Here is a 27,684-nt window from a genome sequence, read left to right as displayed (position 1 = left end):
TCTTACAAATGCAGAAAAAATTTTCAGGTCTCCAACTAATTGGATTATCTCCATGCATTTTTAAGAAAGGGTACAAAGCGGTCAAGCTTGCTTTCAGAAATCCTCAAGGCATTCTTTCAGTTGCTTTTCTAGACTCCATTTCCCTCTTCCCCCCTCATTAGCTCTTATTTCTTCCCCTGCAAAGCTGAAGAGCCACGGTAGGGGGCGGAGAGGATGTGGGACAGGCTATTTTGACAAGTGCATTTGGAAAGGACATGTTCATTGCAGCCATAAAGGAGCTGTTCTAGAAGATTTTCCTCTGAAATAGTTCGGGAGACACAGAGAACACTTAATGTTATCATACAGTTTATAGTAAATTTGTAACATGTGTGGGCATAAAAATTGTTCTGCATATTCTCTGGCTATATGTTTCTTTTGCACAGCTGTGAAATGCAGAGACCACATTATTTGAATGGGGAAACATCCCTTATGACATGGGATTGGCCAGTATGTAGGCTGGTCAGGCCTTTCCTGGTCACCCAAGAGGAACTGACCCTACGATGGAGTATCACCCGATCATCATCTCTGCTGCCTCAGTCTCCCTACACCCTCCTTCCAAACATCAATTTGCTCATATGTACTTCATAAATATCTTTCATCTGTATATCTTTTCATCTCCATGGCTATGACATTTGTTAGATTGTGGGAATATTATAATACTCTTCTAACCTGACTAAAGGCTGGTCTCTTTATACTATAGCCAGAATAATTTTTTAAAGTGAAATATGATCTTGATTATACTCTCTTCAATGACTGTCATTGCCTTATACTATGGAAAGAGTTTTCAAAAAAACCCTCATGATTTGGTGCCTGCTTACCTTTCCAGCCTCATCTCTTGCCACTTTCTTCTTAATGCTTTATGTGCTGGCCAGGCTCATCTAACTTGTAATTATCTTAATGGGTCATGGCTATGTCTGCTATTTTTACATAGAGTGCTCCCTTCATCTGATTAATTTCATTTCAGCTTTCATTGCTAAACTCATCCTTCAGATCTTCTTCATCTGTGGATTCCTCCAGGAAGTGCACCCAGATACCTTAAGTCTGGGCTAGTTGCTTATTATCAGGAAAATGGAAGTCCCACTTGTAGTGGATTTTGTGATTTGTGCATGATTCAGGTTTCATTAAAGACTGGAGAACTTATTCCCTGAGGTGCTTAGAGTGTTGATGATAGATAGCCCTCAACTGTTGGCCTCCTACAGGAATTGCCTCAGCTGAAAAACAGTCCCCTCACTCAAGGTTATTCCCCCCTTCTCATTCAATAACTGGTAAACATAGGAACATAAAGGCCCAGTCCTCTCACCACAACTTGGGATAACTCTGAAGGGCCATCCCAGCTTCAGAGCTCCATTAACAGTTGGCTGAGACCTTGGTTGAGATTATATTACAGCCCAATGTCTCCCTCTGCCCAAACCTGCTTTCTTCATCTCCCGACATATCATAAATATCTTGCGTACTAATCTCAATTTAGTCTGCTTCTCAAAAAATTCAACCTGCAACATCACTGTACATGTTTCAAGCAGAGGGGGATTCCATACAGGGAATTAAGCCCAAAATTCTATTAGTTCTGATGGGTGTGGGTCATAACGGCATTTGAAGACCCCAAGTTTAGCATCAACCCTGAGCCTTTATCTGGTAATCCCTGATGTGGTTATTTCCCATTCCCTTGTGCATAGTCACTCTGATCAATGGCTCAAAGTCCCTTGGAGGAAGGCATAGAGTCAAATGAACACTATATGCTTGCAGCAATGTCATGGGACCCCTTCTTCCAGGGAACCCAATTATCCCTTTGTTCAAGGGGCTCTGATTCTGTGACATGGCTCAGTTCTGAGGACAGAGTGAGATGTCTTTCTTCTCTTCCTTGCTGCCCAATGCATGTTCACGGATACACACAGAGCACATGCTGTACTTTCATGGTATTTCTCCTTAAGCTTGTCTCAGTAACATCCTTTTTATTCCCCATTGTATCTGAATTTACTCAAGTTAAAAGAGTGTCCTAGAGATGACCCTGGATTCTGTGGCCTCTGGACTCATCTTGGCAGGAGACAGCTGAAATTAAGTGACCAGAGCACAGGAGCAGATACCACATCCCACACATTGACTTTGGGCTGGTTTATTCATACATCCAAAGAGTGTTTAATTATGGGCACACATATCTCACCTTTCTAAGTTCTTATACATGTATCATTTGTAAAAACAAGAATTCTTTTCTAGGACTTACAGAGCACGTGCACTGGGGTGAATGAAAACATATAATGGCAATAAAGCCCCAAATCCCAGCCTAAGTTCTGGTGTGACTTCCCTGGGGTCACATGTTCAGAAGAGCTGTGTTTTTACCCCAGATTTCTCTCCATCTAACTCGCATTTAAGTCCCCTATGTGAACAGGAGGAGATATTTCATGCTTACATTCAAAATAAGGTCAGGCAGAAAAATCCCAAAACAGAATCATAATAATCATGGTAGAAATCCCCGTTTATTTTCTGCATTCAGTTTCTGTTAAGAAAGCAAAAATCAACACTTGGGAGACAGCATGAAGTAGTTAGTTAGTGATCATTGTTCATTCCCACAGAGGCACTTAAAATCAAACCATATCTTCCAGCATTCCAAGACCCAACCATTTAATCAGGCAGGATCTAACACCTCATCTGAATTTTAAATCCAAAGGACTTTGGACTCAACATATTTACACACAAGGCATCATGCGTTAGGAATTAAGCATATATTTGTGGTAAGATGTTTCTCTGCCATGAATGCTTTTTCTTTTTCTCATTAATCAAATTAATTAGGTGTCACTTACATGATTTCAAGAGACAGATCTTCAACAAAGAATCTATTTCATAATCACAACATGTAATAGGGTAATTCTTGTCCATGCCTCTACTTGGAAATTCATTATTATAGTAGGAAGAGATCCTTTAGCCCAGCACAAAACAAAATCATGTAAAAGCAAATAGAATTCTTTCCTCCCCCAATTCATTTGCAATTCTAATGTTCACTAGTATATATTTTAGGCACTGATGTATGATTAACCTATTTATTTTCTGGAGTTAAATTTGGCATGTTTTTTTTTTTTCTTCTTCTCTTTTCTTCACTCTCTCGGGGCTCTTAAAATCAAGCAGTCTAGTTCACCATCAATTTAACTCTCACATTTTCTTTGCAATGATTGCAAAATACCTTCAAACTTAAAACTTAATATAACAAGATACTTCCCACTCTTTTTTCTGCCTTTATTAGTGCTAAGATATTAACAAATATGATGACTGCAACATTTATATTGATGAGTTATCATTTGTATAAAGCATAACAAAAAGGATCAAGTAAAATTCAGTTGGTCTTTGAAAATTCTGCCACCTCCCAATCTGAATAAATAAAATCCACTAATGTAGGGCTGTGGTTATCATCAGTAGTACGTCATTTAAAGACTGTTCTGTTAGAATATGTATAATTGAAGATGCTAAGAGTGTCAGACACTCAAAATCCATCAAGGAAATATATGCGTTACTGAATTTTCACTGGTGCTTTTGAGATCCCTAATTATATAGCAAACCCTGTGGGTTTGTGTTGATTAACCTGAAGGCACCTTGCCAAGAGCTATTTTGAAGTGGTGAAACTAGTGTTGTTTTGTCAGAAGAAAGAATGTCATACAAGGACTCCCTACCATTTCTTCTTTGCAATTAATGAACAAATCCCCAGTCTCCCTGTGGACCAGTGGTAGTATAAATAAAACCCAGATTATACATTCTCTTCTAACAGTAAGTAAAAGAAAAGAAAACAAATAAAGGCAGATCACAGGGTGGGGCACTGTTTCCCTTCTCTTACTCCCCAATGCAATTTCTACAGCGTGTATCAGAACTATGCACAGAATGAGCCTCTTGTGGGATGAACTAAATCATACACCTAGTATGTTTAAAAGGTTACAGAAAAATTTGTTTTATGTTTATAGCACAAGAACTGAGAAACCTTGCTCACTAGATAAGTAAATGAATAGAAATTGCTTTATTATAAGAAAGTTGTTCCATTCCAATTAATATGCCAAAGACTGAATCTGGTTATAGCATCAAAAAACCTTTTTAATGATGTATCAGCTGATAACCCAATTAGGAACTCTGCCAAATCACTTGAAAGTCAAGAATTTCAAAGCATATGACTTGCAAAAAGATTTGTAATCCAGTCAATTCAGTTATTCCCTTTCTCATTTTCAGGGAAGTATGTAAAAAGACCTTACTAAGATACATAAAATAACAATAAATTATTCATGTGACTCTTTTACTTACAGGCACCATATGTAATATCATATACTAAGAAGGGGCTCAGAAAGTTGAAATATTATTAAATTTTTTACAGTGGCTTTATCTTGTCTTATAAATTAAATTATTTATTTACCAAAATATTGGATCTGAAAACAGACTCTGAGATGTTGGCAAATCAAAGTTCTCATTCTCTGTCTCATTACTGAGAATGTTGAAAATGCAGAGAAAATGAACTTTGTAAAATTTGATGTTTCTTAGAATGCTTTAAAACTTTTTGGAATATTCATACTCTAAGGAAAACAATGTATGAAGCCTTATCAAGAATTGGTTCCTGGATGAGATAATGTACTACAATATTCATTTTCTTCAATACTCTCTTCCCTTTTCTTTCATGGATCCTCCATCAGTAAAAATGTATGTATTCTTAAAAGACCTTGCCAATTCCATCCCCTGAATATTATCAAAGACATTTTTCATCACCCCTTGGTATGGTTATATTCATGTGTCAACTTGCCTAGGTTATGACACCCAGGTGTTTGGTCAACCAAGTACTGGTCTGATAGTTATTATGAGAGTATTTTGCCAATTTAAATAATCAGTCTGTTGATTGCATCTATGACTGATTACATCTACAATTAACAAATTAGATTGCTTTCAGCAATGAGAAAAATCTCATCCAATCATTTGAAGGCTTTAAGGGAGAACTGATGATTTTGGCAGTCAGAAAGAAGAATTTCTATCTCTGCTTCAGCCAGCCAGCTTCTTCTGGGGAATTCATTGAAACTTACATTGGAGCTCCCACCTATGGAATTTTGACTTACCAATCCCTATGGTCATATGAGCCAATTCCTATAATAAATCTCTGAATATTTACATATATATGTATGTATGTTTGTGTGTGTGTGTGTGTGTGTGTCTCCTATCAGTTCTGTTTCTCTGGAGAACTGTGACTAGTGAAGATTTTGGTTATCAAGTCTGATTAGATTAAAAGCCACTGAGTCTAATTCTAATGATCAAGATGGCACTGATAGTCCATGGCATGAATTGGCAATACATGCAAACCATTGGTTACCATTACTCAAATGATTATAAGAGGCAAGGCTCTCTGCATGACAGTGTATTTGATACTTTAATAGATTTTGTGGAGTGAAAAATTATAATGATGTGGCTGCTTGTTCCTAAATACACTTGATAGTGTTGCTAAGGACGAGGATAAGCTCTAGTCTTCAAATTCCCAGCTCAAATGCAGCACGGAAGACAAAAAAGTTTCTATGTGTTCTCTGAAAGAAGCTATTTCTTGTAGCCAGAGACTTGAGATCTCTGAAAACCGAATGTGGAGACTCCTTGTACAAATGGCTGAATTACAACATAAATTGAATTCACAATTTTGTGGGATGACTGCTCTTAAAGGGAGAGAATTGATTGGGAAGAAATGGGATCTTGAAAATTGGACATATAGGCTGATAATGATGATGGTGGGGACATTGAAACCCTAGGTTCTACTGAGTCTTCTTTGCCAGATATACTTGTAATGGTGTGCCCTGAGGAATTAGCCATCCTACCTCTACCTGAAGAAATTAACACCACTGTTTCTGATAAATCTGTAATTGCCTTCCCTAAGGAAACAGCCTTCATAATTCCATCTGAAGATATTAATCCTGTTTCACCAGATGAAACTGTAATGACTTGCAAAACAATGCTAATTCTTCTCATGACTCTTCCCACAACCCTTTTCTTCCAGACCTATAGCTGGACTGAAGTCCCAAAGGGCCCCAAAAGGTGAGGTACAAAATGTGACCCATGAGAAGGTATACTACATTCCAAAATACTGCATGATTTTTGCAATTTATATAGACAGAAATCAGGGGAATATGTGTGGGAATGGATATTAAGTGTTCCAGATAAAGTTGGATCAGGCTGAATTTATTGATCAAGTCTCACTAAGCAGAGATTCTGGATTCAGTGTTGCAGCTCAAGGGGTTAGAAAGGGCTCTTACAGTTTGTTTGGGTGGTTAGCTGAAGCATGAACCAAAAGATGTCCTATATTACCTGAAGCCAAAATGCCAGAAATTCCCTGGACTAATGTAGATGAGGGGATCCAAAGAATTAGAGAGGTTAGAATGTTAGAGTGAATTTATCATGTAAGACCTGCTCACCCACCCCAGGAATGTCCAGAGCACACACCTCTCACCAAGACTGTGAGGAATAAATTTGTGAGAACTACTCCATCATCCCTGAAGAGCTTTCTAGTCACTCTTCTCTACAAGTCAGATATATTTTAATACAGCTTTATTGAGATATATTCACATACCCTACAGTCATCCACAGTGTACAATCAACTGTTCATAGTACCATCATATAGTTGTGCACTCATCACCAGAATCAACTTTTGAATATTTTTCTTACTCCAAAAAAGAAAAAAAAATTAAAATAAAGTAAAAAAAGAACACCCAAAACATTCCATCTCCCCAATCCCACCCTATTTTCCATTTAGTTTTTATCCCCATTTTTCTACTCATCTGTCCATACACTGGATAAAGGGAGTGTGAGCCACAAGATTTTCACACTCACACAGTCACATCATGTAAGCTACATGGTTATGCAATCATCTTCAAGAATCAAGGCCACTGGATTGCAGTTCAACAGTTTCAGGTATTTCCTTCTAGCCATTCTAATACACTAAAAACTAAAAAGGGATATCTATATAATTCATAAGAATAACCTCCAGAATGACCTCTTGACTCCATTTGAAATCTCTCAGCCACTGGAACTTTATTTTGTTTCATTTAACTTCCCCCTTTTGGTCAAGAAGATGTTCTCAATCTCATGATGCCAGGTCCAGATTCCTCCCCGGGAGTCATGTCCTACGTTGCCAGGGAGATTTATACCACTGGAAGTCATGTCCCACATAGGGGGGAGGGCAGTGAGTTCACCTGCCGCATGGGCTTAGAAAGAGAGGGCCACATCTGAGCAATAAAGAAGTTCTCTGGGGGAGACTTAGGCACAATTATCAGTAGGCTCAGCCTCTCCTTTACAGCAACAAGCTTCACAAGGGCATGCCCCAAGATTGAGGGCTCATCCTACCAAACTGTCAGTCCTCAAAATTTGTGAGAACACCAGTAACAATCCAGGTGGGAATTCCAAAATTTCTACATTCTTCCCCAGATCCCCGGGGAGGGGGGGGGGGGGTGCAAATATGTCCCCATTCTCTGCCCAAATTACTTTAGGATGTATCAGGATTTCACACTAACCTGTACAAACCTACCAGATCTCACTTCCTATTCAAAGTTCCATGTAATTATGGTGTTTGAATAAACTGACTGTACAAGTTAATTATTTAGTGTACTATAGAAAATATAGATCCTGCACCAAATAAACATCTTTTCCCTTGGTCTCACACAGGAGTTGAAGTTTTAAAATAGTCAATATTGCCCTTTACCCTTTAGTCTGATTTGCCTTAGTCCTAACCAGATCCACTTCATTCATATCTCTAATTGAGTTCTGAACTCTTTCTATATGAGGAAATACTGACATTCATAGCTGCCAAGCTCTAGCTCTGAGTTTCAGGTGTCACACAGATACCCAAAGTTCCAGAGACCAACCAGGTTATACACAAAGAGCTCAGCATCTCAGAATTTAGAGTTAACCATTGCAATTCAGGAATAGATGTGACTTCTCTAAGAGCTTACAATCTAGGGACCATTACAATAAGCATTCCCCCGATAAGCCATTCACTAAGATTCAATTCTCAGAGTTTACACAATATAGTTAGTTCATATTAGTGAGGCATTATAATTTTATCTTTTTGTTTCTGGTGTAAACCACTCCAAATGCTGTCCACAAGATCCATTCATCTAGTTGTCTCACAGCTTCATTCCTTGTTGCAGCTGTGCAGTATTATATTGTATGCATACACCACAGTTCACCATTCTGTTCATCAGTTGATGTGCATTTAGGCCACATCCTTACATTGCAAATCATGAATACTGCTGCAATAAACACCAGTGTGCAAATGTCCATTCATGTCCCTGCTCTCTGATCTTCCAAGTATATACCCCATAATGAGGTTGCAGGACCTTATGGCACCCACATACTTAACTTCTTTTGGAACCACCACACTGTCCTCCAGATAGGATACTCCCTTCTACTTCCCCACCAACAGTAAATAGGTACATCCCTCTCTCCATGTTTTCTCCAGCACTTGTATCCCTCTGTTTATGTTTTCCAGATATATTCACATACCGTACAATTATCCACAGTGTACAATCAATTGTTCACAGTATCATCATATAGTTGTGTATTCATCATATCAGCACTTGAACATATTCATTACTTCAAAAAGTTTTTAAAGAATAAAAAAGATAAAAAAGTTAAAATACCATACAATAAAATATAATAACAAGGTCAGACAATGCCACCACTACCCAGAATCCCATACCCCCCCCTTATAACTCCCTCTTATAGACATTTAGCTTTGGTATATTGCCTTTGTTACATTTAATGGAAGCATATTACAATGTTACTGTTAATCATAGACTCCAGTTTGCTTTGATTATATTTTTCCCTAATACCATAGCTTTTTCAACACTTTCAAGGTTGATCTTCATTTGTTCTCCAACAAGTAACATTTTTATACTTGTACATTTAGTTACAATCATTGACCACTCCAGGTTTCACTAAGTTATACAGTGCCCGCCTTTAATATCTAGCTTTCCTTCTTATACAGTCCCCATCTTTATCATCTAACTTTGGTTCATATTAGTGTCATACTTGCCCCTAGTACTCCTCTTTCAGCTTTACTCATAGACATCTTTGTTCAGTGTACTTACAATATTGTGCTACCATCACACAGTATTATGCTATCCATTTCTGGACCTATACAATCAATCCTGTTGAACATTCAATACTCCTTCAGCATCAAATGCCCAATCTCTACCCTCTTTCTATCTGCTAATAACCTGTGTTCTCAGCTATTGACTCTCAAAGTTGACTCATTAATGTTAGTTCACATCAGTTAGACCATAGAGTATTTGTCCTTTTGTTTCTGGCTAACTTTGCTCAACATGACGTCCTCAGTGTTCATCCACGTTATTATATGTTTCATAAGTTTGTTCTGTCTTACAGCTGCATAATATTCCATCATGTGTATACACCACAGTTTGTTTATCCACTCATACATTGATGGATATTTGGGCTGTTTCCATCTCTTGGCAATCATGAATAATGTTGCTATAAACATCAGTTTACAAATGTCTGTTCGTGTCTTAGCTTTCAGATACTCTGAGTATAAACCTAGTAATGGAATTGCTGGATCATATGGCAATTCTATACTTAGCTTCCTGAGGAACCACCTGTCTTCCAGAGTGGTTGCACCATTCTACATTCCCACCAACAATGAATAATTGTGCCTCTTTCTCCACATCCTCTCCAGCACTTGTAATTTTCTGTTTTTTTTTTTTGAAAATGGCCATTCTGGTAGGTATGAGATGATATCTCATTGTAGTTTTGATTTGCATTTCCCTAATAGCCAGTAAAATTGAGCATCTTTTCATATGTTTTGAGCCATTTGCATTTCCTGTTCAGAAAAGTGTCTCTCCATGTCTTCTGCCCATTTTTTAATAGGGTAGTTTGTCTTTCTATTGTTGAATTGTATATTGCATTATATATTCTGGATATTAAACCCTTAATTGATATATGGTTTCCAAATATTGTCTCCCATGGCATAGGCTGCCTTTTTACTTTTCTGACAAAGATCTTGGATATATGAAAGTGTTTAATTTTGAGGAGATCCCATTCATCTTTTTTTTCTTTCATTGCTTGTGCTTTGGGTGTAAGGTCTCAGAAACTACCTCTTATCACAAGATCTTTAAGATATTTCCCTACATTTGTTTCCAAAAGTGTTATGGCCTTGGTGCTAATGTTTATATCTTTGATACATTTCAAGTTAATTTTTGTATAAGGTGTGAGAGAGGAGTCCTCTTTCATTCTTTTGGATATGGATATCCAATTCTACAAACACTATTTATTAAAGAGGCTGCTCTGTCCCAGTTGTTTTGGCTTGACTGCCTTATCAAAGATCAATTGTCTGTAGATGAGAGGATCTATTTATGAACACTTAATCTGATTCCATTGGTCGGTATATCTATCTTTATGCCAATACCATGCCATTTTGACCACTGTAGCCTTGTAGTATGCTTCAAAGTCGGGTAATGTGAGACCTCCCACTTCATTCCGCTTTCTCAAGACATTTTTGGCTATTTTGGGGCACCCTGCCCTTCCAAATAAATTTGATTACAGTTTTTCTATTTCTGCAAAATAAGTTGGGATTTTAATTGATATTGCATTGAATCTATAAATCAGTTTAGGTAGAATTGACATCTTAACTGTATTTAGTCTTCCAATCCATGAACATGGTATGTTCCTCCATTTCTTAAGTCCTGTTTCATTTCTTTTGGCAGTTTCTTGTAGTTCTCTCTGTATAGGTCATTTTTGGCCTTGGTTAAGTTTATTCCCAAATACTTGATTCTTTTTGTGGCTATTGTAAATGGATTTGTTTTCTTGCTTTCCTCCTCCTTTTGCTCATTACTTGGGTATAGAAACACTACTGATTTTTGCATGTTGATCTTGTAGCCTGCCACTTTGCTGTATTCATTGATTAGTTCTAGTAGCTTTGCAGTTGATTTTTCTGGATTTTCTATGTGTAGAATAATGTCATCTCCAAACAGTGAAAGTTTTACTTCTTCCTCTCCAATTTGGATGTCTTTTGTGCCTTTTTCTTGCCTAGTTGTTCTAGCTAGAACTTCCAGCACATTGGGAACAACAATAGTGACAGTGGGTATCCCTGTCTTGTTCCTGATCTTAGAGGGAAAGCTTTCAGTCATTCCCCATTGAGTATGATGTTAACTGTGGGTTTTTCATATATTGCCTTTATCGTATCGAGAAAGATCCCTTCTATTCCTATCTTTTGAAGTGTTTTCATCAAGGAAAGATGTTGAATTTTGTCAAATGCTTTTTCAGCATTGGTTGAGATTATCATGTTGTTCTTCTGCTTTGATTTATTGATGTGGTGTATTACATTAATTGATTTTCTTGTGTTGAACCAGCCTTGCATACCTTGAATAAATCTCACCTGGTCTTGGTGCATAATTCTTTTTATGTGCTGCTGGATTCAATTTGTGAGTATTTTGTTGAGGATTTTTGCATCTCTAGTCATTAAAGAGGTTGGTCTGTAATTTTTTTTTTTTTTTTTTGTAGTATCTTTGTCTGACTTTGGCATGAGGGTGATGTCGGCTTCATAGAATGAGATGGTAGTTTTCCCTGCTCTTCAATTTTTTTTGAAGAGTTTGAGCAGAATTGGTATTAATTCTTTCTTGAATGCTTGGTAGCATTCACATGTGAAGCCATCTGGTCCTGGAATTTTCTTTTTGGGAAGCGTTCTGATGACTGAATCAATCTCTTTACTTGTGATTGGTTTGTTGAGGTCATCTATGTCTTCTCTATTCAATGTTGGTTGTTCATGCTTTTCTAGGAAGTTTCCCATTTCGTCTAAGTTGTCTAGTTTATTAACATATAGTTGCTCATAGTATCCTCTCATTATCTCCTTTATTTCTGTGGGGTCAGTAGTTATGTCGCCTTTCCCATTTCTGACTGTGTTTATTTGCATTCTCTCTCTCTCTCTCTCTCTCTTCTCTCTCTCTCTCTCTCTCTCTCTCTCTCTCTCTCTCTCTCTCTCTCTCTCTCTCTCTCATTAGCTAAGAGTCCATCAATTTTATTGATTTTCTCAAAGAACCAACTTCTGGTTTTGTTGATTCTCTCTATTGTTGTCTTGTTCTCAATTTCATTTATTTCTGCTCTAATCTTTTTTATTTATTTATTTCCATTTGCTTTGGGATTAGTTTGCTGTACTTTCTCTAGTTCCTCCAGATGAACAGTTAATTCCTCAATTTTTTCTCTTTCTTGTCTTTTAATAAATGCATTTAGGGCAATAAATCTCCCCCTCAGCACCACCTTTGTTGCATCCCACAAGTTTTGATATGTTGTATTTTCATTTTCATTTGCCTTGAGGTATTTACTAATTTCTCTTGTAATTTTTCCTTTACCCATTGGTTTTCTACGTGTGTGTTATTCAGTCTCCATATATTTGTGAATTTTCTGACCTTCCATCTGTTATTGATTTCCCACTTCATTCCATTTGATCCAAGAAAGTGTTTTATATAATATCATTCTTTTAAAATTTGTTGAGACTTGCTTGGTCACCCAAAATGTAGTCTATCCTAGAGAGTGATCCATGAGCACTTGAGAGGAATGTGTATCCTGCTGTTGTGGGGTGTAGTGTACTATAAATATCTGTCAAGTCTAGTTCATTTATCATACAATTCAACATCTGTTTCCTTATGGATCCTCTGTCTAGATGTTCTGTCTATTGATGACAGCAGTGTATTGAAGTCTCCAACTATTACTGTAGAGGTATCTACTTCTCCCTTCATTGTTGTCAGTGTTTGACTCATGTATTTTGGGGCACTCTGGCTCAGTGTATAAATATTTATGATTGTTAGGTTTTATGATGAATTGTCCCTTTTAGTAATACAATGTCTTTCTTTGCCTCTGTTAATTGGTTTACATTTGAAATCTAATTTGTCTGATATTAATATAGCTACTCCAGCTTTTTTCTGGTTGTTTGTGTGAAATATCTTTTTCCAACCTTTCACTTTCAGTCTATTTTTCTCCTTGTGTATAAAGTGAGTTTCTTGTAGACAGCATATAGATGGGTCCTGTTTTTCAATCCATTCTGCCAGTCTTTGTCTTTTTATTGTGGAGTTTAATCCATTAACATTCAGTGTTATTACTTAAGGGCAGTACTTTCTCCTACCATTTTGTCTTTTGGTTTTTATATGTCATATCCTATTTTTTTCTCTCTCTTCTTTCACCATTCATAATAGCCTTCATTTCTCACTCTTCTCCAAACCTCTCACTCCTGTCTTTTCCTATCAGCCTGTAGGACTCCCTTTAGTATTTTTTGAAGCACAGGTCTCTTATTCACAAACTCTCTCAGTGTCTGTCTGAAAATATTTTAATCTCGCCACATATTTGAAAGACGGTTTTGCCAGATATAGAATTCTTGGTTGGCAGTTTTTCTCTTTCAGTATCTTAAATATATCATACCACTGCCTTCTCACCTACCATGGTTTCTGCAGAGAAATCTGTACATTGTCTTATCGAGCTTCCGTTGTATGTGATAAATCGTTTTTCTCTTACTGCCTTCAGAATTCTCTTTTTGTATTTGACATTGGACAATCTGATCAATAAGTGTCTTGGAGAAGGTCTATTGGGATCTTCTCTGTTGGGGTATGCTTAACTTCTTGAATCTATAATTTTATGTCTTTCATAATGGGAAATTTTCATTGATTATTTCTTCTATTTTTCTTTCTGCCCCTTTTCCCCTTCTCTTCTGCTTCTGGGACACCCATAACATGTATATTCCTGTGCTTCTTGTTGTCATTCAGTTCCCTAACACTCTGCTCATATTTTTCCATTCTTTTCCCTATCTGTTCCTTTTTGTGTAGGATTTCAGATGTCTTGTCTTATAGTTCACTTATCCTTTCTTCTGCCTCTTGATATCTGGTGTGGTAAGTCTCCATTGTGTTTTTCATCTCTTCCATTGTGCCTTTCATTCCCGTAAGTTATGCCATTTGTTTTTTCAACCTTTCAAGTTCCTCCTTATGTTCACCCACTTTCTTCTTTATATCCTCATCTCTTTTGCCATATCTTCCCATGACTCATTGGTTTGATTTTTGAATTGATTTAGGAGATTTGTTTAATTGTTAATTAATTGTTTAAATTCCTGTATCTCAGTTGAGGTGTTAGTTTGTTCCTTAGGCTGGTCCATATTATCATGTTTCCTAATATGGCCCATTATTTTTAGCTGTCTAGGCATCTGATTTTCTTGATTATTTTATCCTGGAGTTTGTTTCCCTCTTTTGCCTAGTTTTCTTGTTGGTTGGCTTTGTTCTCTGTCTGTTCTTTAGCACACAGTTCAACTTATTCTATACCTCTAACCTAGCTTCTATTTGGTTGATCAGAAATGTCCACCTCCTGTTTTTCCAGCTCTTGCCCTGCCTCTATGTTATCTTTCTGTGAGAGGGTCTCCCCAGATATGACAGACCCCAATCAGATTTTCCCAGTCAAGAAAGGTCCAGATCTCAGGAAGAGGGTGTGAAGTTTCCCTGAGAATGAGATTCCATGGGTTGTCAGACCCTTCTGTGAAGCCTCTAGACTATTGACTTTTCCTATCCTGTCCAGCAGGTGGTGCGTGTTAGCCTGCAGCTCCCTATCAGTGTAAAGAGGTGCCACAGGTGCATTTAATTCTCTGAAGACCCTGTCTCTGCCAAGGGTGTGACTGACTCAAGCTTGTTTCTGTTTTCCATCCCCTGGGGTGTGAGTTCTCTGAGGGAGGGCTGACACTTGACCTGGGCCCCACCCCACTTGTCTTGGGGAAGTTATGCCCTTTAGGGAATTGTCTCCCCCACTAGACTCATTGCTTTGTCTCTTAGACCTACCTTAGCTCCACCCTTGCTTGGACCCGGGGGGCAATTGCAAATATCTGAGGCTTTCTGTGATGCGCTACTTAGAATAGTTATTTCAAAAAAAAAAAAAAAAGAAAGAAAGAAAGCCTTTTTCAAGGTCTTTCCCCAGCCCCTAAGTTTTCTCAGTCCCAGTATGAGCTATTTAAAGATAAGCCCTTTAGGCTCTTATCTCTTTCACCTGAATAGTTACTCTCAGACAACTTTAATTCTTAATTCCATCCTTGCCTGGGGCAGTGCTGAAGCAGGAGCTCTGATGAACTATTGAAAAGTAAAAAGATAAAGAGGCAGGGACCAAAAAGAAAAAAAGAACCTTTTCAGAGCAGGACCCCAGTTCCTTGGCTTTAGAAGCCAGAGTCCCATTTGATAACCATCTCTATGTGCCATTTTTTTCTTGGAGCCCAGCCCTTTTCCAGTATTCTGAATGCCTCTGACTCCAAAAGTCTCTGTTTTTTGTTGCTGTTGTTGTCAGCCCTGCCTCCTCTCTGCCAGACAGATTCCTCCCAGCTCCTTCGGTGCCCAGTTCTGGTTTATCTGTGCCTGGAGCTTTTATTCAGCAGTACAAATTTGTTAACTAATTCTGCAGTTGGTGCTGGGTTGAGACCCCCTCCTTGTACCCAGCACATATTGTTTCTTTTTCCCTCAAGGAATCAGCTCCAAGACAGTCTGCCATGCCTGATGGGGGGAGGGTTGCCAGCCTCCTGGCCAGGGAAACTTACAGATTTTTGCTGTGATCTCAGCCATTCCACCCATTCCTCATTGGTGTATGATGCATGACTGGTCACAGAAGTCCCTGGAGCAGCTGTTCCACACAGTTCCTGGCTATTTACCAGCTTCCCTAGAGAAGTCACTAGATTCCACTCCTCACCACTCCACCATCTTGCTTCACCTCTCCTATATGTCAGATATTACTATAGGAACTACTGCCACTGAACTTGGATCCTTTAAAAATCATGAGGATGATTGGATCTTGGGTTGACAGGAGCCAAATGGCAGCACTTAATTGCCAAAGACAAGGTGGGTTTGGATACAATCATGGGCAGAAGAGTCATAGCAGTAACCAGAATCTTCAGACTTGCAGAGACTTGTTGATTTGACTAGTTGATCATGGGGTAACTAGAAGTGAAATAGATGGGCAGTTTACTAAATTCTTATTTGCTCTGTATAATAAGAAAAGTTCTAGGTCAAGCAAACAAAAGTCTTATTTGAATAACAAAACCATAGTCATGGCCCTTCAATCAATTCCCAGACTTAGGACAGATTACAGACCCATATCCTCTCAATGAAGAGAGTGCCAGGTTTCCTTGGGGAAGAACACTGTCCCAAATTTATACTGCTAATTTTTCCCCAGCTTTCCCCAAAGGGAACTATAGCCTTTTACCAGGGTGATCATGCATGGGGGAAAAGGAAATGATCAGTTATTCTGGAGATTATTAGATACTGGCTTGGAACTCACATTAATTTCAGGAGTCCCAAAATGTCACTGTGGTCCATCTGCAGGGTATGTGTTTAAGAATGTCAGGTGATCAATGGAGTAAGCTCTGGTCTGTCTCACAGTGAGTAGAGTGGGTTCCAAAACCAATTCTTTATTTCCCCATTTCCAGAATGCATATTGGAATAGACATAATCAGCAACTGGCAAAATCCCCACATTTGTTCCCTGACTTGTGGAGTGAAGACTATTACGGTAGGGAAGATCAAGGGAAATCCACTAGAACTGCCTCTACCTAACAAAATGATAAACCAACAGCAATACCATATTTCTAGAGGGATTTCAGAGATTAGTGCCACCATAAAGGACTTGGAGGACATCTAGTCCATAGGGACCTTGATGGCCTCCCCCTTCCAAGAGACATCACACTGGTCCATAATATTAATGGCATTATGCTAATTGGTTGGACCTACTGAGCAGGTAGTACCTACACTATACTTATTGCTAAGGCATTTGCATGTCAGTGTGTTGTAGATAAATTCAGCAAAAATTCAGGGTCCTTTCACCTAAGTGAAATTTCTAGACATCCAGTGGTGTGGGGTATGTTGAGATATCTCTTCAATGGTAAAGGATAAACTGTTGCATCTGACCCTTTCTACAACCAAAAAAGTGGCACAATGCCTAGTTGACCTGCTTGGATTTGGGAGGCAACAGATGCCTCATTTGTGCTACTTTGGCTCATTTACTGAATAACCAAAAAATCTGCTAGAATTGAGTGGGAACTGGAGCAAGAGGAGACTGCAACAGGTACAGGCTGCCATGCAAGTTGCTCTGGTACTTAGTAATACGATCCAGCAAATCCAATGGTGTGGAAGTTTCAATGGCAAAGAGAGATGACATTTGTAGTCTTTGGCAGACCCCTAAAAGAGAATCACAGTGCATGCCCTTAGGATTTTGGAGCAAAGCCCTGTCATCCTCCAAAGATAGCTACTCTCCTTCTGAGAAACAGCTTTTGGCCTGCTACTTGGCTTTAGTAGAGACCAAATGCTTAACCATGGGCCACCAAGTTACCACGAGACATGAGTTGCCTCTCATGGACTGGGAGTTGTCTTACCTGCCAAGTCATAAAGTTGTGCATGCACAAAAGTACTCCATCATAAGTTGGAAGTGGTATGTACTAGATCAGGCTCAAGCAGGCCTTGAAGTAACTTACTCAGGGAAATGGCCCAAATGCCCCTGGTCCCCACTCCTGCTACATTACCTTCTCTTTCCCATACTATAGCTGTGGCCTCTTAGAGAGTTCTGTATGATCAGATGACCAAAGAAAAGAAACCTTGGACCTGGTTTTACAGAAAGTTCTTCAAAATATGCAAGTACTACTCAAAAGTGGACAGTGCAGCACTATAGTCTCTTTCTAGGACATTCCTGATGGACAGTCGTCCTTCCAGTAGTCAGAACTTTGAGCAGTGCACCTGGTTGTTCATTTTTCTTGGAAAGAGAAATGACCAGTGGTGACTTTGTATACAGATTCATGGCTGTGTCCAATGGTTTGACTTTCTGAATGGTAAAAAAAAACATGAAGACAGTTGTGTCCCATGTGAATACTGACCAGAGGGTGACTACAGCAGAGGAGTATTTTAATAATCAATTTGATAGGATGGCCCATTTTTGGACACAAGCTAGCCTCCTTCCCCTATCATAGCCCAATGGGCTTATGAACAAAGTGGACATGGTGGTAGGGATGGAGGTTATGCATGGGCTCAGAAACATAGATTTCCACTCACCAAGGCCAACCTGGCTACAGCCATTCTGAGTGCCTAATCTGCCAGCAGCAGATGCCAACTCAGTTCCTGATGTGGCACCATTCCCCAAGCTGATCATCCAGTTACCCTGTGGCAACTTGGTTACACTGGCCCACTTCCATCATGGAAAGGGCAGTGTTTTTTTCTTACTGGCAAAGACACATACTACATGTATGGGTTTGCCTTCCCTGCACACAATGCTTCTGCCAAAACTACCACCAGTGGACTTACAGAATGCCTATTCACCATCATGGTATTCCAAACAGCATTGCTTCTGATCCAGGAACCCACTTCATAGTGAATGAAGTGTGGGGATGGGCACATGTAATTCACTGGTTTTACCATGTTCCCTATCACTCGGAAGCAGCTGCATTGATAGAACAGTGGAATGGCCTTTTGAAAACTCAATTACAGTGCCAACTGGGTGGCAATACCTTGCAAGGCTGGAGCAATGTTCTCTGGGAAGATGTATATGCTCTAAATCAACATTCAATCTACAGTGCTGTTTCTTCCACAGTCAGGATTCACAGGTCCAGGAATCAAGGGGAAGAAATAAGAGTGGCATCATTCACTATTACCCCTAATGATCTACCAAAAATATTTTGCTTCCTGTCCCAACAAACTTATGCCCTCCTAGTCTACAGGTCTTAGTTCCAAAAGGAGGAGTGCTTCCACCAGGAGACACAACAATTATCCCATTGGATTGGAAGTTAAGATTGCCACCCAGCCAATTTGGACTTCTCAAGCCTCTGAATCAATAGGAAAAGAATGGAATTACTGTACTGGCTGAGATGATTGATCGTGATTATCAAGGGGAAATAGGATTGCTATTACACAATGGAGGTAAAGAAGAGTTTGCCTGGGACACAAGATATCCCTTAGGGCATCTCAATACTACCATGTCCTTGGTTAAAATACATGGAAAACTGCCACAACCCAATTCAGGCATGACTACTAATGGTCCAGACCTTTCAGGAATGAAGGTTTGTGCCACCCTAAAGGGCAAAGAACCACAACCAGCTGAGGTGCCTGTTTGAGAGTAAAGGGAATTTGGAATGAGTAATGGAGATAGGTGGTTATAAATACAAGTATAGCCACATAATCAGTTGTAGAAAATGAGTATTTCTTCCATGTTTTGTTATGAATAGGTCTCATGGTAACTTGGTGGCCCATGGTTAAGCATTTGTCTTTACTAAGGCCAAGTAGCAGGCATGTATATATATATATAAATCTTTTCTTTCTTATCTTATCCCTTTATCTTATAAGCTGTATTAACTTTATGTCATAGTATTTAAGTTACCAGATATCAAGATAAAGAGTGACTACTTCCCAAGGACTCACATCCTCTTCTTAGCAAAGGGTTAGTATGTTTCCAGTTGCATGCAAGACAGGTAAATTATGTTAGGCAAAAGTATGGCATAATGTTTTTATTTAGATATTAAGTATGGTTTAAGTAGATGAGTATGGGTCCCCAGTTGATAAGGGTGGACTGTGATGGTTGAGGTCATGTTAGGTTATGGTGTTGAGTTTTTTGGTCAAGGAAGCACTGGCCTGGTTGTTACTGTCAGGGTATTTCATGGTTTTAAATTATCAGTCAGTTTATCATATCTATGGCTGATTACATCCAAAATCAACAAAAGAGATTGCCTTCAGCAATGAGAGAAGTTTCATCCAATTATTTGACGGTCTTAAAGGTAGAACTGATGATTTGAGTGGTCATAAAGAAACATTTCTATTTCTACTTCATCCAGCCAGCTTCTCCTGGGGAATTCATTGAAACCTTCATTGGATTCCCAACTTGTGATCTGCCCTACAAAATTTAGTTTTCCAATCCCCATGGTTACATGAGCCAGTTCCTATAACAAATCTCTTAATATTTGCATGTATGTATATATCCTGTTGGTTCTGTTTCTCTGGAGAACTCTAATACAAACTTGCTGCTCTACTCTAAATATATAACTAAATTCAGAACATCCCAACATGCACCAAAATCTTCTAAGTTTCTAATACCTTGATTCACCCTTAAGAGAACATGTAAACAGGAAAAAACATGAAATCTAATGGCAAGTTCATGGCATCTTGGTTAAAGGAAGTTTGACACCAAGATGACTGACTAATTGTTAATTTGTTTGGTACCTAGGGTGTTTTTACACCCCAGAACAATGCAGCTCAGTAAAATTTGGTATGGGTGAGAGGTGGTCTGTGTTTTCTTAAGTCAGAAAAGAACAACTGTGGAAAAGAGAAACCTCATGCATACATACCTGGCTGCATGTATACATTCACTTTTAGGAAATAGTACTATGGGGATTAAATGTCTGGAAATTGATTCTCATAAAACTCTCCATGTCCATGTACTCCTTGAGAAATTCTGGTGTATTTCTATAAGCTGCACACCCCACTTTGAATACCACTCCACTAACAGACCCTAATTTCCAGTTTCCAATGACATTTGGTGTAACTCCTTGGTGTAACTGTTGAACCTGGTCCATTGCTCATCTAGCTAAAGCACAGGCTGCAGCAGTGTCCATGCAGAGGATCACAGGTTTACAGTTCTTCGGTTTTCACTCACTATGTCACCCTCTCAGACACTTCTGTTGCCCTATGTCACATCCCTTGTTCCACCTCTGATTTCACCCATAGCTTCCTCAGTTCCATCCCACCTTTGCTTCACCTGGAGCTGAGGCTGTCCAACTTTAGGCTTTTGACAAGCATCTTTTCACTTTCTGCCTTGGGGCCTTCTCTGAGCACCTGGGGCCTGCTCTACCCAGGGGCAACAACAGCCCAGCCAAGAAATGTAGAGTATCACACAGCCCCAGGGTCCAACCTTCCATCAATAGGAGACTTAAGGCTGAGATAAATGTTCTAGCCTCCCTTCTCACAGGCAGAGAATTCTGGGAGACAGTCTGTATTCTTTTCTAGAATTCCTGGCAGAATAATGACTCTGTTCCCCAGAAGCAGACCCTGAGATGAGAATTCTTGTGTGAGTAATTTATTAAGGAAGTGCTCCCAGCTGACACCAGTAAAGGAGTGGGAGAAGCTGAATAAGGCTGGGGACGAACAAACCAAGAGTGAGATTTCAGTTGATTCCCATCCTTGAGGAATTCTGGAATGTAATTCACACCATAGAGTTTGTCCCATCTTGAGGCAAGGGAGCTGGGCTTTCATACTCTTGTGCCAGCCAACCATTTGGATATGGGGGAAGAGGAACATTAATTACCAGGCACTCTTGCTTCTCAGTGTCTCTGGATAAGGCAACTCTCATAGTCCAAGGGTACTTCTACAGAGAAGATTACAGTAATGAGCCATTTTGAGCAAAACACACAGAAGCTGGGGGTTGGGCAAACAGAGTCAGGATATGGGATCTGAGGAGATCTAGGCATGGCAGTGACAGCATTCACTACATCTTAAATGAGCTATATCTCCTTCCCAATCTCAATCTCCCCATTCCTTCACTCTTGCTTCCTGAAGTCACTTCCCAAATAAACTAGTCTGCATCAAAGTCCTTGTCTTAGGTTCTGCTTTTGAGGGGACATGAATAAGTCAATTTTAACTTTGAGAACAGGTGGTGCCTGACATCCTTGGAGGCAGCTCTTCTTGGATGATCTTGGGCTTAGCATGCAAGAGGCAAGGGAAGGGGTGCATTTTGTCAGAAGGTAAAAAGATTGTATGACACTGAAGTGGGTTGAATTGTGGCCCCCCAAATAATATGCCCAAGTCCTAACCCCTGGTACCTGTGAATGTGAACTTATTTGGAAAAAAAACTCTTTTTGATGTAAAGTGAAGGATCTCAAGATAAGATCTTCCTGGATTAAACAGGTGGATCCTAAATCCAATGATGTGTCCTCATGAGAAGAGGAGAAAACCCAGAATGAAGAGGAGAAATCAAGGGGAGAGGGTCATGTGAAAACTGAAGCAGGGATTGTATTTATGCAGCCACAAGCCAAGGAACACTTAGAACCACCAGAAGCTGGAAGAAGCAAGGACGGATTCCCCCCAAGAGCCTTCAGAAGGCTGGCGCACCTTGATTTTGGGCTTCTGGCCTGCAGAAGTATAAGAGAATAAATTTCTGTTGTTTTAAGCCACCCAGTTTGTGGTGATTTGTTATAGCAATCACAGGCAACTAATACAAATACCATTCCTTTCCAAAGAGTGATGTACACCAATGCATATTTATGTACCTAAGAGGAGTGGTTTAGAGGCTCTTCCCAAAACTAAGAGAAATTGCTATCTACATCTAGCCATGTTTGGAGCAGCAGCTTCTCTCTCTAAAGTTGATTTTAGCTACCGAGTACCATCTTACCATTTATCACACTACATACAGAGTAAGAAACTGTTTTGTATAATTAGCATTTCCTGAATGCTATTTCTACTGGCAGGAATCTCCCTAGTAGGAGAGACCTCAAAGTTTCACAATCAAGTTTGCTATAATTTGCTGTATTTATTTTTGGTAATTCTACATCACCATCATCTGCTGAATCCCAAGCAATAGAAGCTGGAAAATGTGTCTTATAAAACTGGCTCATCTTCCTTATTGAATTCCCTGTATGAATAGTTTCACCACTCTGACTTTCCCCACCTTGGTCCTTCCTTTCTTCTCCCGCTCTAGAAACCTAGGCACTGAGTTAAGTTTACTCTCACTTATTCTTAAAAACACCCCTTGAGTGAAATCACGGCCCTCCCCCCTACGTGGGATCAGACACCCAGGGGAGTGAATCTCCCTGGCAACGTGGAATATGACTCCCGGGGAGGAATGTAGACCTGGCATCGTGGGATGGAGAACATCTTCTTGACCAAAAGGGGGATGTGAAAGGAAATGAAATAAGCTTCAGTGGCAGAGAGATTCCAAAAGGAGCCGAGAGGTCACTCTGGTGGGCACTCTTACGCACACTTTAGACAACCCTTTTTGGGTTCTAAAGAATTGGGGTAGCTGGTGGTGGATACCTGATACAACCCAGAACCCATGAATCTCGAAGACAGTTGTATAAAAATGTAGCTTATGAGGGGTGACAATGGGACTGGGAAAGCCATAAGGACCACACTCCACTTTGTCTAGTTTATGGATGGATGAGTAGAAAAATAGGGGAAGGAAACAAACAGACAAAGGTACCCAGTGTTCTTTTTTACTTCAATTGCTCTTTTTCACTTTAATTATTATTCTTGTTATTTTTGTGTGTGTGCTAATGAAGGTGTCAGGGATTGATTTAGGTGATGAATGTACAACTATGTAATGGTACTGTGAACAATCGAATGTACGATTTGTTTTGTATGACTGCATGGTATGTGAATATATCTCAATAAAATGAAGATAAAAAAAAAAAGAAAGAAAAAAAAAAAAACACCCCTTGAGGAGATAAGCTGCAGATGAGAAGAAAATATTTGCAAAACACATATCTGAAAGCCAGATGTGCTGGTTTGGAACTGTTATGCACCCCAGAAAATGCCATGTTCTTTTAATCCATTGTTGTGGGTGCAGACCTATTGTTGGGTGGGACCTTTTGATTAGGTTGTTTCCATGGAGATGTGACCCTGCCCATTCAGGGTGGGTATTAATCCTTCACTGCAGTCCTTTAAGAGAGCTCAGAGAGAGAGAGAGCTTAGAAGAAAATGCCCCAGGAGAAGCAAGAAGGACCCACAGAAACTGAGAGAGCCATTTTGAAACCAAGGCCTAGGAGAGAAGTGACCAGAAGTTATCACTGTGTGACTTCCCATGTGACAGAGGAACCCCAGATGCCAGCAGCCTTTCCTCACAGAAGGTATCTTTCTCTTGATGCCTTAACTTGGACATTTTCATGGCCATAGAACTGTAAATTTGTAACCTAATAAAACCCCATTGAAAAAGCCAAGCCATTTCTTTTTCATTCCAGCAGCTTTAGAAAACCAGAACATCAGAATAGAAAGAACTCTCAAAATTCATAAATAAGTCAAATGACCCATTCTTTAATACAAATGAACAGTAGATTTGAACAGACACTTCATCAAAGATGCACAGATAGCAAATAAGCTCATAAAAAGATGCTCAACATCATTAGTCATTAGGGAAATCAAGTACTGACAAGGAGGTAGAGTGACTGAAATTCCCATATATTGCTGGTGGGAATGCAAAGTGGCACAGCCACTTTGCAAAACAGTTTGGCAGTTTCCATATCCCTTTCTGAGGGCAGTTCACTTCCAATGATTAGTCAATACAGGAATATAGAAACCTAGACCTTTTGCCCCAACTTGGGACACTCTGAAGGACAATCCCAACTCCAGAGCTCCTCCATGCAATTGACTGAGTTCCTTGTTGAGTCTACACTGTAGCCCAACTTCTCTCTCTGCTCAATCTTTATTCCTTCTCTTCCCCCCAATGGTGTTGATGCCTTTAGGAATTCCCTAATTATTAGGTGTTCCCTAATAAACCTTCTACAGTTCAAATTAAGGCATCAAGAGAAAGATACCTTCTGTGAGGAAAGTCTGCTTCCCAGGAAACTCAACCTGCAGCACCATTCTTGTCTAATTTCTCCTCTGGGGTCCCTAGCATTTTGCTCAGTATGGCATGGGAGAATCTCCTATACAAAGAAGCAAGAAGAAACTGAGCCCCTTGCTTTTAAAATAAGGTCTAAGTCTCTGGAGAGCTAAGAAATACCTCAGAGAGTAAAGACAGGGCACTGTCTAAAGGAAATCTAAGTTGGCTGTCAGAAGTACTTACTATTTAGCTCTACTCCAAATGTATAGTTTCATGTCCAAACTCTTCCCCTAACCTCCTGGACCTTTGCAACAGGTTGGGTCCAATGGGGAACAGACTTTGAAATGGATATTTGTGTGAAGGATGCTTACTAGGGAGCACTTTTAGGTTAAATACCTGTGGGAAAGTGAGGGCAGCAGGATTGGGCAGAAAGAGAAGGGATGCAGTCCCAACAAAGGTGTGCTAGGCAGAATAATGACCTCTCAAAGATTCCCAATCCCTGGAACCTGAGTCTACATTACCTTACATGGCAAAAGGATCTTGAAATGGGGAGATTATCCTGGATTATCACAGTGGGCCCAGTGTAATCACAGGGGTCCTTATAAAGGGGAAGCATCATGGTCAGTCTTGGAGAAAACATGTAAAGATGAAAGCAGAGGTAAGAAAGGAGAGAAGATGTCCCACTGCTGGCTTTGAAGATGGAAGAGGAGCCATGAGCCAAGGAATAGAGGTGGTCTTCAGAAGCTGAAAAAAAAAAAAAAAAAAAAAAAAAACTAAGCTAATGGACTCTTTCCAAGAGCCTCCAGAAGGAATGCAACCCTGCTGACACCATGATTTTTCCCTAGTGAGACACAGTTTGGACTTCTGACTTCCAGAACTGTAGGATAATAAATTTGTGTTGTTTTAAGCCATTTATTTTGTGGAAATTTGTTAACAGCAGCAATAGAAAACTAATACAAAAGGCCAATTTCACGGGGAGTTCTGAAGCTGACCCTTCAGAGTTGTCACCAGTTGGGTTGGGGGACTGGGCCTTTATACCCTCAAATAAGTCAGCTACAGGATACAGGCTACACTCTACAGCAGAAAGTACATGACCTTGAACTTGGCAGTTTTTTTTCAGCCAAGGGCAATTACCAGAGAAGGCTGATGGCTCCTAGGCACTGGGGAATCCGTGCTTAAGTCCAGGAAGGATGAGGAGATGGCCCTTGGTGGCATACTATGGCATCCACTATACTCTGAAAATCTAGGTATTTCCCCCACCTTCACCCCCAGCCCCTGTAGAACAGATATGTAGCACCAGTAGGTAAAACAATTCAGTTTGCTGTGCTCTTACCAAGTAAATTAAACTATCTTTTATCCTATTCTCACTTGAGCATTTTTGAGCTCCCCTGCTTTATCTCTATGCCTCCATTCCCTTGGGTCTCTAAACTTAAGAAAAGCTTCAGAGTGCAGATTTTACTGTAAACTTCTCAAGTAGTGAGATCAATACAACTATTCTGAAATATGTTAAAAGTGAAATAAAGAAACTAACTGAAGTCCTTAGAAGAGAAATTAGGAATTCATATTAAGAAACATATTTCTGAAGATTATGTCTTTGAGGGACTCACCAAATGATGCAATTCTAATTCACACACACTGTCAATATCATTTGTTGAAATAGTCAGAGAAACTGTTAAATGAAGAAAAAAAAAGGGGAAAAGAGGGATATTTTTAATACAGCAAGAATTACACTTTTGGCCACTCTGCATTTTATTGCTATAATTGCACATGATTCTTAAAACATACAGATGCAAGTATTCCTTTGAATACCCTACCATCTAATCTAGATGCCCAAATCCTGTAGAGTGTGAAATGTTTCCATTTCTATGTGCTCAGACCTTCTTACACCTTGCTTTGAACTAATATAATAGTCCCTTCACTTTTCCTTCTTCCTTCAGTCGCCCCCACTCTAATCCATTCTACACACTGTGGCCAGATTACTCTTGCTGAACAACATCTTTGACCACGCCATACCCTTATTCAAACCCTTTCAGCGTCTCTTCTATGTCAGACTAATTGCAATCCCTTCCCCCTGGGGTTGAAGACCTTCCATATTATGCCCCTATAATACCTTTTCAGCTTTCCAACTATCCCCTTATATATATCATATGATCCAGCCAAATTATAATGTGTCCTCCTCTATGAAAATCCCATACTGGCACACTTTTTTTAAATGCAATTTTATTCAGATATAATCACATAACATGCAATCATGCAAAGTAAACAATCAGTTGTTCACAGTATCATCATATAGTTGTGCTTTCATCACCACAAACTTTGAACATTTTCATTACTCCAAAAAATAAAATAAAATTTAAAGTAAAAAACAACATACAAAACATCCCATTCCCCTCCTCCCTCATTGTTCATTTACTTTTTTTAATTCAGTTTAATTGAGATATATTCACATACACTACAGTCATCCACAGTGTACAATCAGTTATTCACAGCACCATCATACAGTTGTGCATTCATCACCAGAATCAATTGTACTGGCCTACTTTTGCTACTACTCCTTCTACAACCAGGAACACTTTACCCATTCTTGATGGTTTAAATCTTATCCATCTGAAAAAAAAAAGCCCACAGCAAATGTTACAAACCATATAAAGCCTTTGCCAATTCAACTAACTAGATGTGATCTCTTCCACTACCATTTCTCCCACTCCTGTCCTAGTTAGGGATTATTTTCATTGCAGGCAGCAGGAATCCACCCAAATGGTTTAAAGAAAAACGGAGATGTATCTGAAATATAAGAGGATAAAGTCCCAAATAGCAGCTATGGCTCATGAGATTCAAGAGAAAACCCCACCCAGAAAAGAGAAACAGATTACCGTGAAAACTGAAATGAGTTTTTAGAAATTGAAAATATGATTTATTACAATAAAAATAAATGAGTTGACTAGCAGAATGGACATAGCTGAAGATATTACCTGAGAAAATCACTCTGATCTTCCAGTTCAGTAATTCAGCAAAAAGACATAGGACAGTAAAGGCAGGAAATGAAAGCTGATTAAAAAGGAAAGGTTAGAGATGCTGAAATGCGAATTGTTGATAGGAAAACACTAACTCGTAACAAAAACCATTTCAAAGTTCCAGC

General features: G+C 39.3%; 2 protein-coding genes across 2 annotated transcripts in view; one reads left to right on the top strand and one right to left on the bottom strand.

Annotated features, from left to right (window-relative positions):
- Positions 1–27,684, bottom strand: part of LOC119522834 (patatin-like phospholipase domain-containing protein 4) — a 115,865-nt gene that overhangs the window by 60,747 nt on the left and 27,434 nt on the right. The window lies entirely within an intron of this gene.
- STS (steroid sulfatase) overlaps positions 1–27,684 on the top strand; it is a 646,106-nt gene that overhangs the window by 598,956 nt on the left and 19,466 nt on the right. The window lies entirely within an intron of this gene.

The sequence above is a fragment of the Choloepus didactylus genome, chromosome X, assembly GCF_015220235.1.
Source record: "Choloepus didactylus isolate mChoDid1 chromosome X, mChoDid1.pri, whole genome shotgun sequence".
Classification (NCBI taxonomy): Eukaryota; Metazoa; Chordata; class Mammalia; order Pilosa; family Megalonychidae; genus Choloepus; species Choloepus didactylus.
Note: the sequence above shows the minus strand (reverse complement) of the source record. Positions and strands in the feature narration are given on the sequence as shown.